This window comes from Archocentrus centrarchus, chromosome 11, assembly GCF_007364275.1.
Source record: "Archocentrus centrarchus isolate MPI-CPG fArcCen1 chromosome 11, fArcCen1, whole genome shotgun sequence".
In the NCBI taxonomy this organism is placed as follows: Eukaryota; Metazoa; Chordata; class Actinopteri; order Cichliformes; family Cichlidae; genus Archocentrus; species Archocentrus centrarchus.
Genome location: NC_044356.1, coordinates 5,253,466 through 5,268,994, shown reverse-complemented (window position 1 = coordinate 5,268,994; position 15,529 = coordinate 5,253,466). Strand labels below are relative to the sequence as shown.

Below are 15,529 nucleotides of genomic sequence, written 5' to 3'. Positions count from 1 at the left end.
CTACTACAAACCCTCTTTAATGGTGATTATGATGCTGCATTGTGTTACTAAATGAAAAAGTTATGGCTGTAGTCCTGTGTGACACACAGACAAGCTGGACTGAGCTGAATTTGATAAAAACGTGAAAATTTGGGGATAATTAGGGATTAATGTGAGCTATAAAGAAACTGGATTTTACTGTGAGAGGAGTTATGTAAATGTTCGGGGGCTTCAAACTTTTATTTTCATAGAAACTTGTGCTAAAATGGTGGTCACAGTCAAATCAGCTGAGCAACAATGCCGCTGTATGAAAGGGACATCAGGACTAATGTGGCCTTACCGCTGAACACACCAAAGGGCTGTCTTCAGTATTATTTCTGGAAATTTGGTTGTTTTGATAACTTGAGTTTACATTTGAAGTAAAAGGCAGCTAAATTCAAAGGGGTGCACCAGGACACCAGGGATGGGGTCCAGGTCATAACTGATTCCAGGCAGTGGTCACAGTAGGGTGGTCAGCTTTGGAAAACAGTGCAATCAAGTTATTGGCAAAAGGCTGAAGAAAAAAAAAAAAAAAAAGTAGAAAAATGGTTTGAACTTTTGCACCAATCAGAGGGTCAGCCTGATACTCTGCATGAACAAAATGCCAATGACTGAAAATATCAGCTTTGGAATTGCTACTGTAACTAGACAACAGGTTGAAATCCCTTCATAGAGTGAACTCTACGTTAGCAGCGTTAACAAGATACAGTTGTTAGTCACTTTGATGTGAGCTGAACACTTTCAAAATGATTCAGCTTAATTTACCAGAATTTAGGGGCATAAAATTGCCAATTATATGTTTCACTGATCGGAGACAAACTCCTTGCTGCACACATAGTCATGCTAAATGTCAGAATTCCACAGTTTTCACATTTTTCCTTTTGACAGCATCTCACGTCTTATTGCCATTGTCACCATTGTTTCCTAAAAAATGTTCACTGTTTCACTTCACACATTTATAAGCACTTAGTTCCTGACACTGTTGGAAGTACATCACCCTCTTAGTCATGTTTAGAATATTATATAAATAAATAAACATGTTGATTAAATTAGTATGTTGTTTTATAATAATCGGCTGGCTCACTGTTGTGTGGCACTCACTGAATATGGAGTCATGATTGCAGACTTTCTGGCCACGTTCTTTCACCAATATCAAATCTAAAGCATGTGTTGTTTGCTGTGACTTCTGGAAAATTTCTAGCTCAGAAACCCTGAAATCCTGGCCCCTAAAAATAGGAACTGGCAAAGAATTAAAACAAGAAGCAGATAAAAGACTCTGCAGCAGCCATAGGTCAGCGTGGAGCAAGGCAAAGTCACTGCTGAGCACCAAGAAAACTCCACATGTCCCATGGTGCTGGGCAGGGCTCCACAGATGGCATCCCCAGGTTAGTTAACTAATGCTGGGGGTGGGGCGGGGGGGTTGTTTTCTGTTGAGAAGGCAATATGTCCCTCTGTCAGCAGTGGGAGCCTCATGTCAACTGGCAGGGAAAAAGATGGATTTTAAAGATGGAAAAGACTGAAAGACAACGTGAAGAGGAAGAGAGACGAAGATGAAATCAGAAGGTCAGAAGCATTATTCCATGAAAGAACTCAGATTCATTTGTGAAATGGAATAAACAAGGAGAGGAAGGGTGGGACTGTGAATGCTGTGACACACAAGAACTGGTCAAAAGGATTATGAAGAAAAGGAACAGGGTGAAAAGGAGGAAATCAACTCCAAAAGCAGTTAAATCAGGAAAGAATGGAAAAAAGAAAGATGGGTGAAGGATGAAAACAACATAAAAATAGCATCACAATTCTTTAAGACTTTTCAGGAATTTAGCTGAGAGCCACAACAAGGCTCTCATTTCTCAAAGCAATACTTGAAAAGAGAAAGCTTTGGGAACCAAACCCTCATCCTGGAGACTGCACAACGACTCCTGGACTGATAAAGATAATTAGCTTATGTGGCAGGTAAACACACACACACACACACACACGCGCGCACACGCACAGAGACTGTGCTGAAGAGCAAGGTAGAGACGGGCATGCAGTGAAAGAATAAAAGAGGAGGAAGAAGAAAAATGAATGAGCGCTTACAGGGAAAGACCTTGGCCCAAAAACTGAGGAAAGTCCGAACGCATGCACACACTCACATGCATGCACGCACGCACACACACACGCACACACACACACACACACACACACACACACACACACACACACACACACACACACACACACACACACACACACCAGGGCTGGCTGGCTGGCTGGCAGGCAGGCGGTGTTAAGTGTGGCACATCCTACATGTCTGTGCAGGGCTGCATTCACAGAAGCCTAAAGAGAATCCCTCCACATGCAGTCAGACACAGTTTTATACACCTTCAGTGGGAATATCGCACACTTTGGGTTTGCGGTCACACTGGGCTGTGACTGGCCTGAAGAGGAACTGACCTCATCTGATTCAAACACTGAAAATATTTGGGGGGGACCTTTTTTACCAAGCTCTCTTCTTTACTTCTTTCCACACATTTTTAAGAAAGTGTATGGAAGTGCTCCCTATCCACATTTGTGGGATGATGAGGAGCGAGGACACGATCCCAGCTGTTAGAGAAATCAAAAAGACAGCCTGAAGCAGGTTATTGTGATTGACTTTTATGAAGGTCCATGTTACTTCCCCTGAGCCTTTATTTTGCTAGTGGCTTTTTTGATATGATGGTGCTTTTATTTTGGCTTACGTCTTTTAGATTAGAGATGCCACATCCAATCATTTGTTCACTAAATCATGCATTAAAGAAAGCAAGCTTACAGTACAATGTCACACTGCAGCTGACGGTCCGGATGTTTAATCTTTAAGTGCTTTGCTGGAATAGGAACAGGGTGCTGTGTGAGCTCATGTCTTCCATGTCCACTAAAAACCGTGACTTTGTGATGGCAGAGTTAATGTTAGTATCACAACTATCACAATCACAACTGTGTTGATGTGTTGCTTTTATATGCACGAGCTCATGTGTGTCTGTATGCAGCTATCTGAGGTTTATGGTTTGTAAGCTCTAACTTAAATAAAAGCTTCTGGAAACATTCATACACTTGACAATCAAATTGATGTCCCGCGTCTTTGTCACTAGAAAATATGAACTAGTTTGTCTCAGGTACACCTTAAAGCTAACTTTAGCCACCCTTCAAACTAACAGCAAAATGGCTGATTTGCTTTTGATGCATTTTCCTGTGTTATTGTTGGAAAAGTTGTTAAAAACAACTCTTGCTGAAGGCTTGAATTTGTAATAAAAACAAAAGAAATGAATGACTCAAACTGATCAGAGGTTGGATCTCCAGTTTCTGACAGCCATCCACCCCACCCTCCTTTTCTAAGAGGCTGTGTGTCATTTGTATCATTCATTAGACTGTCAGTTCAGTCTAGTTACAAAAAGAGACGTGTTTCTAACAGACAGAGCATCAACTCTGGATAAAAAATGTCTCACTCTGGTTTCTGGTTACTGCAAAATACTCTTTGCAAGCCTCCAACGATGAGCCGGCTCTCACGCTGTTCTCCTGTTTTCATCAATACAGCTTTTCTATGGTCTTCTTAAAGTTTCAGTTTCTGTCATTGGCACTTTATTATATATTGTCATGTTGGTGATGTTGGTTTCTGATCTGTAGCTTTCGATCTTCTTTTAAGCCCCCGGGTTACAATATTTCAACCCAGATTTATTATTTTCTGTCTTGAAAGCACCTTTGACAATGTCATATTTTCATTTTTTTTAAAGCTAAAACTATTATTTCATTATTAACTTTAAAGTTTGTTGATACCCAACTACTGTCACCGGCTGCTGCTAAAATTAAAATTCAATTCAATTTAATTTTATTTATATAGCGCCAAAACACAACAAATAGTCGCCTCAAAGCGCTTTGTATTGTGGGTAAAGACCCTACAATAATACAGAGATATTTAATATTTAACCTTTTTTTCATTAACATTAAATTTTTCATTTTACTAATGTTCAGTGATGAGTCAGTGCCAACTTTAAAAGGTTGGACTTGTTTTTATGATTTTTTGGTCATATAGGTACAATTTTAATTTATCTTGTAGCTTTTGGGGTTGTGGGTCTTCCAGTGAGGGTAGTGGTGTGCTGTTATTGCCCTGCTGAATAAATGTATCTGAAGCACTCTACGGTACCTTGAGTAACCCCAGCTGGAGACGAAGCACTGACCCCGCCACTGTCAGTGACTCATACCATCAATCAGCTGTTTAAACAACTGAAGTTAAAGTATGATTCATTTCCCCTCACCTCAGAGAGCAGCACGCCCACTGATGAGAATGATACAGCACCTCATGTCTCATACAACCACGTTCACAGGTCTATAAACATGTGCAGAGGCTAACAGGTGTCTGTCACACCTGACCATCTTACCTGCTGTACAGGGCTGTGTTTGTTTGGATCAGAGCTGCTCAGTGTTCCCTCTTGTTGCTTTGCAGGATTGTTTGAATGTTGTTACAGCTGCAATAATTAAAGAACAGTTTGGTATTTGATTGTCAGGGAATGACACAGAAACCCAGCTTTAAATGGCTGAAACATTTTCTTTCGAACACATTTAATGATTGTAAAAGTGCCCTTCTTCTTTTGGTGTCCATTTTTGTTATTAACTCATCATTGTAGTTTTTTACGGACTCCGGTAAGAGCAGGGGAGGGGGTCTCTGTACTTAAGTGCATGAGGACTGGTGTAACAACAGAACAATCATAGACAAACATTGTTCCCCAGACCTCGAGTACATGTCTGTAAGATGTTGGTCTTTTTTTTCTGCCTATAGAGCTAACAGTAGTGATCGTCACAGCTGTGTATATGATGCTAACGTTAGCATGGAGCTCTCTCTCCTGCTGAACACCATTAACGAACAGCAGCGGGTCCACCCTGATGGTGTTCTTATTATCACGGGAGACTTTAACAAGGCCAACTTAAAGACTGTACTCCCGAAATTCCACCAACATGTCAAATGTTCTACAAGAGGGGAGAACACTCTTGACCATGTTTACTCCAACATTAAGCACGCTTACAGAGCCAAACCCCTCCCCCACCTCGGCCAGTCCGACCATCTTTCCCTGCTGCTCACCCCAGCATACACCCCCCTCAGAGGGAGAGCCAGGCCTACTGTAAAAACCATTACAACCTGGCCTGAAAACGCACTCTCCGACCTACAGGACTGCTTTGCATACACAGACTGGGACTTATTCGAACACGAGGACCTGGAAACATTCACAGGGACGGTACTGGACTACATTAAGTTCTGTATCGGAAATGTGACTGTCAGCAAAAACATCCGGGTTTTCCCTAACCAGAAACCCTGGATGAACAGCCAGGTCCGTTCACTCCTCAAAACCCGTGATGCTGCCTTCAGGTCAGGCGACAGAGCTCTGTACAGTGCTGCTCGAGCTAACCTGAAAAGAGGAATTAAAAAAGCCAAGACGTACTACAGGAGGAGAATAGAGTCCCATCTGTCCAGCAATAACACACGGGAGGTGTGGCAGGGCATTCAGAACATCACAAACTTCAGAGGCTGTGATGTGACTGCAGGAGACCTGAGTGTGTCACTAGCAGAGGAACTTAACTGTTTCTTTGCTCGCTTTGACCTTCCGTTTACACGATAGCGTTTCAGAAACGAGCTGCGTTTACACGATGACACGTGAAACGATGAAAATGATGTAGTTCCCATGCCAGGCCCCACGTTGGCGTTGGTTTTCTCTTTGCAAAGCTTGTTTACGCAAGACGCACATGCGTGGACTGACACAGTAGGAAGCACGGCAAATTGTTCATTACTTACAAAATGGCCAATGTGAGAGGTTTTGTGTGGACTGACGATGAGGTTGGATCGCTGCTGCACACAACGCTGAATTACAAAACGGTAAAAACACAAGAAAAGCACAAGAAGCACTCGTGAATCCGCGAGTACTGTTTATCAATTTGCACGTGCGCAGAAAACTGTGGCCGTCGCAACCATAGTGCGCATGTGCGAGTCACCCGTTTTCAAATCACCCCGGTTTCAAGCGTTTACACGAGAACACAAGCCGGTGCCTTTCTGAAACGCTCCACTCTGGACCCCATTTCCAAAACACATCGTTTTCACTCAGTTGTCGTGTAAACGGATGGGCGAAACACATCAAAACAACACTGTTTTCATTTTGAAATGGTGTCGTGTAAACGGGGCCTGAGACACCTCAGGACCCCCCTATCTGCTCTGGCCCTGCTCCCCCCACTGGGCTCCAGCTCCACCCCACTCACTTTCCAGGAGCAGATAGGGGGGTCCTGAGACACCTCAGGACCCCCCTATCTGCTCTGGCCCTGCTCCCCCCACTGGGCTCCAGCTCCACCCCACTCACTGTCCAGGAGCATGAGGTACGGCGCGTGCTCCTGGCAGTGAACCCCAGGAAGGCTGCTGGACCAGACAGAGTACCTGGCAAGGTGATCAGAGCGTGTGCCCACCAGCTCACCAGGATTTTCAACCTCTCCCTGGCCCAAGCAGTCACCCCCTGCTTCCTGAAAATAGCCACAATCATCCCCGTGCCCAAAAGGTCATCTGTCACCAGCCTAAATGATTACCGCCCTGTGGCCCTCATACCGCTAATTATGAAGTGCTTTGAGAGGCTGGTTCTCCAGCATATCAAAGACCACCCCACCACCACCACCCCCCACTTTGGACACCCATCAGTTTGCATATTGTGCAAACAGATCCACAGAGGACGCCATCGCTGTAGCTCTCCACTCTGTGTTGAGCCACTTGGAGCAGCAGCAGAGCTACGCTCGCATGCTCTTTGTGGATTACAGCTCAGCGTTCAACACAATCATCCCGGACATTCTCACCACCAAACTGCACTCCCTGGGCCTCCCCCCTCTCACATGTTCCTGGATCAAGGACTTCTTAACCAACCGGCCCCAGACTATGAGACTTGGCCCCCATCTCTCCCCCACCCGCACACTGAACACTGGCTCCCCACAGGGCTGTGTGCTGAGCCCCCTCCTGTACTGCCTCTACACCCATGACTGCAGTCCGGCCCACAATAACAACCTCATCGTCAAATTTGCTGACGACACCACAGTGGTCGGACTCATCTCAAAGGGAGATGAGGCAGCTTACAGAGAGGAGGTCCTGAATGACAGCCTGGTGCTCAGAGAACAACCTGGTACTGAACACCATGAAAACCAAAGAGATCATCATCGACTTCAGGAAGCACAACACTGACCCAGCCCCCCTCTACATCAACGGCGAGCGTGTGGAGAGGGTCCACACCTTCAGGTTTCTCGGTGTCCTCATCTCTGCTGAGCTCTCTTGGTCAGATAACATCACACCTGTTATCAAGAAGGCTCAGCAGTGACTTCACTTCCTGAGGGTCCTCAGGAAGAACAACTTGGACTCAAACCTGCTGCTGACCCTCTACCGCTCATCCATTGAGAGCCTGCTGACGTACTGTATCACAGTATGGTACGGCAGCTGCACTGAGGCAGACAGGGTCAGGCTTCAGAGGGTAGTCAAGACAGCACAAAGAAAGGACAGCTCCCACCCTGGCTTTGACCTCTGACCTGCTGCCTTCTGGCAGGAGCTACAGGTGCAACAAAGCCAGAACAAATATATTGTTGGTGTGTATTTGTTGTGTAATATCCAATATTCATTCACCAAGTGCAATACTCACCATCTTCATTATTATATGTTTACACTTATTTTATTTTTTTTACAATGTATATATTTTATATACATTCTATTTTCTGTATTTTTAATACATTTTACTTTCTGTATATATTTTTATACATTTTATTTTCTGTATATTTTTAGATTATATTGGATTATTATATTTTTATTTTTATTGTACATCCTGTATATTGACAAAGGCATTCTGTTCAGTTCTATTTTTTTATGTTTTTGTATTGTCCATCTGTCAGTTTCATTTTTCCACACAAAGGTCTAACTGGATAAAATTGGAATATTTTATATCCAAGCAGTTAAATGCCAACTTTACAGTGACGTCACAATATTCTGCAAAAACATATTTCTGTGCACTAACCAAAGAGGCTGAAGCCCCAGCAACATGAGGAACAACTTTATTTCTGCCCAAGTCATGAAGTCGTTCTTCATGCCACAAGTGCTGCTGGAGCTCCGGCCTCCTCTCTGTGCAGCTTGTTGTGTCAGAAATTTCCTTTGTGGACCATATTCCAAGCCACACCTCAGGTACAGGAGGTGTACCTTTGACATAAGTGGTCAGATACTAATCTAAAAAAGATTAAAGATTTTAAAAAAAGATATGTAATCTTTGGTGCCCACCTTTACTGTGGTAAAGATCGAGCCTCGGCCTCTGTCACTCAGAGTAATCTGTCAAACTCAGAAATTCTTTCATTGTTCTCTGTGAGCGCTGCAGGAACCTGCTAACTGTTCCCACCTCACACTTAAAAACTAAAGGAGACTGAGTATTTGCTGCTAGGGCTCAGGTTTATAAGGGCTTTATTATTAAATTTGTTACATCTTTTCTTTAAAAAAACTGGTTTTGTTGTATTATCTTTATTCATTAACTATAGAGTTGCACTGTATTTTATTACAATTGAGTCTTGCTTGGCTCCATTTTACAATGATGCATCACATGGTTTCATTATTTATCCTTGAAGTCCATCCATCCATTTTCTTCTGCTTATCCTAATCAGGGTTGTGGGCTGGGTGGGGGTGGGCTGGAGTGTATTCCAGCTGTCATAGGGGGAGAGGCAGGGTAACCCTGGACAGGTCACAGAGAGACAACCATTCACACCTATGGGCAATTTGGAATCAGCAGTTAGCCTAACCCCACTAACTGCATGTCTTTGGACTGTGGGAGGAACCCGCAGAAACCCACACAGACACGGGGAGAACATGCAAACTCCACACAGAGAGGCCCGGGCCAGACGGTGGATTCAAACCCAGGACCTTCATGCTGTGAGGCGGCAGTGCTAACCACTGTGTGAAAGTTTGTTGTTTATTTATCTTTTATTTGTATTCATCTTTTTGTATCTTTGTATCACTGGTTGTGATCGGTGCTACACAAATGAACTTTATCACACTAACACAAAGTGAGTTCCTGGGGCCGACTGCACACGGTGACAGACTTGCTTTGATTACAGTTGTTGATGTTGAAACTGAAGCCTTTCTGAGTTCCTGAAGGTTCTGGGATCTGAAGCAGAAACCACGAGATTGATTGTGCTTTGCCTCAACTTGCAGAGAAGATGTTACGGGTAATCAGTCCCATAGATGGGGACCAGCAGGGGTCATCTCCCCTGAGGAGAAGGAGGTTTGTTCACATGGAGGACCACTAACTTTAGTATGGGAAGACATATAGATCTCACAAAGAAATATTAATTTTCTTTAATTGGGAATGATGCAGATTTCAGGTTGTATGGTTCACATCAGGGTCTGAGTTTTAATAAAAAACTAAAATTACACCCGCTTTAAAGCTAATATTGGAAAGTCACACTGTATTAGAATATCACCATAAGGTACCTAAAAACACCAACAATTGCCATCTTGAATGTTTTGTGGTTTGAGTGCATGCAAATTGTAGCCATGGAATTTTCCATCACTACTTCACATCCTGCATAATGTAAAACAAACGCATCGAAAGAGCTGATACAAACTCTGTGCCAAATCACCAAGAAGCTGAATAATTCATGTTGTAGGGATTAGTGCCAGTATATCTACAAATTCGCCTTTTTACATCTTTAAAAGTAGACTCAAATTAAAAGTCATCATTAAAAGGACATTTCTGCAAATCTGCACAGCGTTGATGACCAAAATGCAGACGAGGATTTCAGATGATAAACAGGGAGCTTTCTCGGTTCTCTCGCTCCTGTTGGTTTTTTCACCCGTTCCCTTCATAACGACACACATGCGTTATCATAAGTACATAAGGAGAGAGAGAGAGAGCCAGTACGGAGTGCTGCAGTCTGCTGGATCAGAATCACGGGATGGTTTCCCCAACAAGCAGCCAAGAGTTTTTTAGAGCACACACACGCACACACACACACACAAATGTGTACACACGTCCCTCCCCCCGTGACACACACACACAGTCACACGATCGCATCATCCTCACACACTGTGCCCCCCCTCCTCCACGCGCCGGTGGGAACCGAGCGGGTTTACCGTGACTGTATTCAGACTGTACAATTTCACGGCGCGCTCCTTCTAAATGCACCACGCTAATCACGGTACAGTACATTCCTCCACTAACAGGCGAGGAATCAGCCGTGCACACACTCATCAGCAGCTGTCAGCAGAACAGCGCACATCTTCCCTCCTCATCCTGAGGTGAGCAGAAAGATTACTCTTATGCAACATCCACGGCTTTTTTAGAAGACAGGAAAAACGTTTTGCCAAGACAGTCATAAGCATGAACATGATTTCTCATCCATGTAGCCGAAACTAAAGTTAGCGCCAAAGACGCGGGGCTCGCTGAGGCAAGCCCAAAGAGTGTGAACGGCTTTGAAACAGATGCGGAAACGAGGTGGTTTGAGTGGTGTGAAAGAAAAGAGAGATACATAAATGAAAGGAAGGCGCGGTTTAAAAAGGCAGCAGAAGCTAAAGCTACTCACCCTGCAGAGCTGAGAGCTGGTCGGACGGTGCAGCCGGGATCTGTGCGCACTGGGAAGCCTGGGTACCAAATGTGCAGTTTCCCCCCTTATCTCTGTCTCTGCACTGCTCTCAGTCACACACGCTCTCCCCGAATCTCCCCTCTTCTCCTCTCTTCTCCCTTTCTCACTCCTCCCCTTCTTCTCCGTCTTTAGTTCACTCTGCTCTTCAGCACTGCGGAGAATCGCTTGAATTGGCTTCACTGTAGTTTGGCTATAGGGAGGTGGGACCGGTGAGTGTGTGTGTGCGCGCTCGCGCGCGTGTGTGTGAAAGGGAAGGGTGGTGGTGGGGTTACAGGGAGGTAGGCTGGAGGGAGAATGCGGCTCACGCGCACACGCACGAAGGGACCATGGCATAAGAGCGCACTGGCTGGAATTGAGGACACATTATGTACACTGACAACATGACAGATTCAAACACACACCAACAATTAGCGTTCATTAACGAACAAAACACCCAAGCATACTGTGTTCTAGTATTATGGGTGTGCATTAATACTTTCTTCATAATAACAAAAGAAAATGATGGCACATGGAACCTGCATGGTTTGTTCTGGAACAGTTTTATGTCTTTATGAAGTCAGAAAAGTCAAAACAAAGGTCATAGACTTAGAAAACCTAAAGTTGGCTGAGTCATAAAAACATGACCGCTTAAGAAGAAATAAATGCTTAAAAGAAATCTGATATTAAAATAAGAGAACAGTGGCCATTAATCCTCAAAGATAGGTGGATACAAAATAACAAGAACTAATCATTGTGAAGAAATTATCACGACTCACTTAAAGGTGCAGCTAATTTGCATTGCATAATTAATAAACCACCAAAACATCTCAAAATGTCCATGTAGTTCAGCTTTGAACTCACTGTCATCAGATTAAGTTCAGTTTTTTAGACTTGAATTCATTTATGAAGGAGTGAGACAATATAAGGTCTAAATAGGGGGTTTTATTGCATTGTGATGGGCATAGCTGCCATTCCAAAGTCTCAGGCTTAGTTTCATGGCTGCCTTAGGTTTTTGGCATGAAAAGTGCCCATATTTGAGAAGGCAGAGTGCTAAGTTGCCAGCTTGTTAATGTGGTTTGCAAAATTAGCAGGTACCTGCTAATTAGTCCTAACTAACATGCAAATAAATAATGTCCCTCACCAAAATTGCAGTGTCATCGGCATAGCAGTGAAAGGGAATAACACAGATTTCTTAGATGTTCCGCTAATATAACTGAGCTCACAGTAAGCCAAGATTAGCTGCCAGATAACTGTATTAAAATACACCACAAACACAACTGAGAGGTCCGGTTCAGTCACTTGAACACAATTACTGTGCTGAGGTGAAACATTGCAGACAGTTAGTGGCTGTATTTGACTGTGTCAGCACCCACTGGTCAAAGTGACCACACTTCTGATATTAAAAATCTTTGAACTTAATAAAATCTAGATGGGTAAATCATGCAAGAAGTTCCACTCCATGCAGCTGTCAGAAAGGAGGGGATTCGCTACAGAGAGCAAAACTGGTTTTTGAACCAGGCTATGAACATGTTCATTTCTGCTCTGAAGTTCGGGATTTTAACATCGGACTCTGGTGTCATCCATAAATGGCACTTCTTCTTTGGCTTTATTTTTCAGCCCCAAAGGTTGCTGCTTGGTTACTTTAAATAATTTCATTAATGGCTAAAAAGAATAAAATTATAATCAATAATAACTGCATCATCAAAGATTGAAGGGAATTAAAATTTACTTACAAGTGTATTTCACACTGACAAGAAACTGTTATTGAAACGCCATCAAAATAACTGCTGCTCGGCCTGCTGTGCTCTAAAGGAAGAGAAAATGACGGATGAGGATAAAAGGGAGGGAGAGTGGTAATAAAGTTGGAGACATTCCAAGTGCACTAATTGCAAAATAGTCTAGTATTGCTATCAGCAAAGTAAAATCCTAAACACAATATTAGGAAGACTTTTGATTTAAAGGTTCCATTTTTCAGCATTTCCTTTTCTAGTTTTCATTGAAGTGATTAAATCAGACAGCAAAAGACTGAAAAGGACTGAGCCCTGACAGCACTTCTGGTTAAGGCCTAGAGACCAGCTGGTGACCCCCTGGCAACCAGGCAAGGGAAAAATGAGTATTCTCTAATCAGTTGGCGACCTGTTGCTGGGTGAAATCAACCACAAATGGTCGCTCAGTTAGCTAATAGCCAATCAGTGGCATGCATTCTGTTGACGTCACATTTTCAGATTGACTCAGCATACTTGGAACACCGGCTGAGTAGGTAGTAAAAAGGTACCTGGTACCAGGTACTAGCACCTAATGAAAAATCCTAAAAACCGAGCCGGGTTCAGTCGAGTCAGGCTGAGTAGGTACTTATGGAAAAGCAGCATTAGGGTTTTAGGAAGCTAAAACTCATGGTTAGGAAATGTTTCAGGGGAGAAAGAGAGAGAGCATGTCATGAAAAATTAATAGTGTGCATGTGTATGTGCACTTGCATATGATATTGTGCGGTGGTCAATGTGCATGTTATGCCTCCATTGCCTCTTTCATGGCTGACTGGCCCCGTCAGCTCCTGGCGACCCGCAGACAGATACAGTACTGTGTTGATCTGTGACTCATTGTGTGTGTGTGTGTGTGTGTGTGTGTGTGTGTATAAATGTATGGGCACATGTGGGAAACAAAGGAATTCATCTCTCCTGCTAACACCAACCACTCTCACAGAGGTGGTCACTATTTGTACCCCAATATAAGCAACATCCTGGGCTAAAACTCATGAAGCAGAAAGAATTATTTGACTGTCACTTCAATGCAAATATAAAATGTATGCATTTTCTGGAATCACTTGAACATAACAAAACCTTCACCTAGTGTAACACTAATCAAACTAATGATTCTCAGATTTGTTGGTTTCCTTATTTTTGACCCTGTACCATGTAATTAAGAAGAGAAAAAAAAAATCAGAACTTAAATTTATTTTAAATAAATATTGAAACGTTCACTTCAGCTGAAAAAGGAAAACTCCACATGTGACCATGAATATATTTTTTTGATATTGTTGAGCTGTTGATAAATACAGCAGTGAGAGCATTAGAGTGATGATGAAATGATGTTTTCTGTAGAATTAATGCAACTTAGATGAAAATGGGGACTTCATGATGAAGTGAAGCTGAAGTGGCAAATACCATGAGGACAAATCATTGTTATAGATGTGCACGTGTCAGTCTATTTATCATCATTATTGTTTCAAGAACATGAGCTGATGTGACCTGACATGCTCTGTGTGGCGTATATGGTAATAACATTATTCACCACACACCGATTTTTACAGCCTACATTCAGACACATTTCACATTAGTCATTAAAAATAAAAACAAGGACCATGTCCACTTCAGAGGGGCTCTCTCCTGAAACTTCAGGCTTCACAGGAAAACCAGCCTGCTTCCATTAGTTCCATTCCCATGGCAAAACTGAACTTCATATTCAGATCTGACAGGCTTTGTGAGCTGGAGTGAAAACCATTTCAGTATTTTGTTTCAGATAGATAGATAGATAGATAGATAGATAGACACCTCCTGCAGGCCCACCACCCGCAGGAGGTGTCGTAGGGGTCGGGTGCAATGTGTGTCGGGCGGTGGCCGAGGGCGGAGGCCCTGGCGGACCGATCCCCGGCTATCGAAACTGGCTGTTGGGACATGGAATGTCACCTCTCTGGTGGGGAAGGAGCCTGAGCTAGTGCGTGAGGTTGAGAGATACCAGCTAGACATAGTTGGGCTCACCTCAACGCATGGCCTGGGCTCTGGAACCAGTCTCCTGGAGAAGGGCTGGACTCTGTTCCAGTCTGGAGTTGCCCTCGGTGAGAGGCGGCGAGCTGGGGTGGGTATTCTTGTATCCCCCCGGCTTGCTGCCTGTACGTCGGAGTTTTCACCGGTGGACGAGAGGGTAGTTTCCCTGCGCCTTCGGGCTGGGGAACGGGTCCTGACTGTTGTTTGCGCTTATGCGCCGAATGACAGTTCAGGGTACCCACCCTTTTTGGAGTTGCTGGGTGGGGTGCTGGAGAGTGCTCCATCTGGTGACTCCATAGTCTTGCTGGGAGACTTCAACGCTCACGTGGGCAATGACAGTGAGACCTGGAGGGGCGTGATTGGGAGGAACGGCCTGCCCGATCTGAACCCGAATGGTGTTTTGTTATTGGACTTCTGTGCAAACCACAGTTTGTCCATAACAAACACCGTGTTCGAACACAAGGATGTCCATAAGTGCACATGGCACCAGGACACCCTAGGTCGCAGGTCGATGATCGATTTTGTAATCGTATCATCAGATCTGCGGCCGTATGTTCTGGACACTCGGGTGAAGAGAGGAGCTGAGCTGTCAACTGATCACCACCTGGTGGTGAGTTGGATCAGGTGGCGGGGGAAGATGCTGGACAGACCTGGCACACCTAAACGTATTGTGAGGGTGCGCTGGGAACGCCTGGCAGAAGCCCCAGTCCGGGAGATCTTCAACTCCCACCTCCGGCAGAACTTCGACAGCATTCCGAGGGAGGCTGAGGACATTGAGTCTGAATGGACCATGTTCCGCACCTCCATTGTTGAGGCTGCTGCTCAGAGCTGTGGCTGCAAGGTGGTTGGTGCCTGTCGTGGTGGTAACCCCCGAACCAGATGGTGGTCACCGGAGGTGAAGGGAGCCATCAAGCTGAAGAAAGAGTCCTATCGGGCTTGGTTAGCCTGTGGGACTCCGGAGGCAGCTGACAGGTATCGACAGGCCAAGCGGAATGCAGCTCGGGTAGTGGCCAAAGCAAAAACTCGGGTGTGGGAGGAGTTTGGTGAGGCTATGGAAAAAGACTTTCGGACGGCATCGAAGCGATTCTGGCAAACCGTCAGGCGACTCAGGAGGGGAAAGCAGTGCTTCA

The 15,529-nt window shown here is 44.3% G+C and overlaps 1 protein-coding gene across 1 annotated transcript in view; it reads right to left on the bottom strand.

Moving 5' to 3' along the window:
* Positions 1-10,713, bottom strand: part of cacng7a (calcium channel, voltage-dependent, gamma subunit 7a) — a 46,857-nt gene extending 36,144 nt beyond the window's left edge. The window contains exon 1 of the mRNA XM_030741208.1: positions 10,600-10,713. The gene's annotated coding sequence lies outside the window, so the exon portion shown is untranslated. The remainder of the gene's footprint in view (positions 1-10,599) is intronic.
* Between the last annotated feature and the right edge of the window lie 4,816 nt (positions 10,714-15,529).